Raw genomic sequence first — 1,225 nt, 5'->3', positions numbered from 1 at the left:
AGTATAGAGCACCTGAATTGATTGCGTTTACCTTGAACATTGAACTAAGGTAAGTTCGAGAACGTGTTCTCACACAATTTTATTAAGGTGAGCATATAACGGCAATTAGATTCTAACCGCCATTTTCGACAACAACAACAAYTTAAAATATATCAAGAACAATAAAATATAACAAACCCTTATTTTGTCAAAATATCTGACATATGGACCAATATATGCTGTATAAAGCCAACCGGAAATTCAAAAATTAATTACAACGTAAACGCTATATGGTGAGTGGGCRTTCACACTGTGGGTGAAGTTTCTAGGAGGATCTGTCCTCAGCAAGTTTGAATGATGGAGATTCATTTCGAGATATGTACCTACCGGTCACCTAAAATGCAAAATAACGTAACATCACTTTAAAATTTACAGTCGAAGSAAATACGATATATTGAAAACACTCATATTGAAACAAAATTTCAGTTTCGGTTATAAAATGGTTATACATATATTGGTTATATCTGACAGCGGTAGCTAAAAATTTTATGCTACATATAAATATGTCATATGAGGTAGTGATTTGTAAGCAATAAAAAACTCAATATCGATTTTTTTGATTATACGTTGCTTTGAATTTTAGTTGACGATATATAACTCTAGCTAATACAATTAGTTCGACTTCTCGGTGAATAAAGCCCTTATACTCTGTACGAGCRTATAAATATACMTACMTATATGTACTATACAARTATGTAGGCATACATATTTACGTGCTAAAAAATTGTTGTTTTTATTCGCTACAACAACACTAAAAATTGTTGAGGGCGTCTGCAGCAATCACCGCGTATGCCCACATGATTCATGCGTGAAGTAAAAAAACCAGCGGAGTGAAGACTCTAGGCGAGGGACACAGCATACGACGCGCGACATCGTCGTGGCCTACTTAAGATGTTAATTTTTAATATTAATAACTTGTTGTTGTTAGTTTTGCTTTCATTTGTTAATGAGTTTTATTTTTTTATTTTATTTTATTTTTTTTTATTTTATATTTTTATACTCTCGCAACAATGTTGCTAAAGAGAGTATTATAGTTTTGTTCACATAACGGTTGTTTGTAAGACCTAAAACTAAAAGAGTCAGATATAGGGTTATATATACCAAAATGATCAGGGTGACGAGTAGAGTTGAAATCCGGATGTCTGTCTGTCCGTCCGTCCGTGCAAGCTGTAACTTGAGTAAAAAT

This window comes from Bactrocera latifrons, unplaced genomic scaffold (genome assembly GCF_001853355.1).
Source record: "Bactrocera latifrons isolate USDA-ARS-PBARC rearing strain unplaced genomic scaffold, ASM185335v1 scaffold_8, whole genome shotgun sequence".
In the NCBI taxonomy this organism is placed as follows: domain Eukaryota; kingdom Metazoa; phylum Arthropoda; class Insecta; order Diptera; family Tephritidae; genus Bactrocera; species Bactrocera latifrons.
This window is presented reverse-complemented; position numbering follows the sequence as displayed.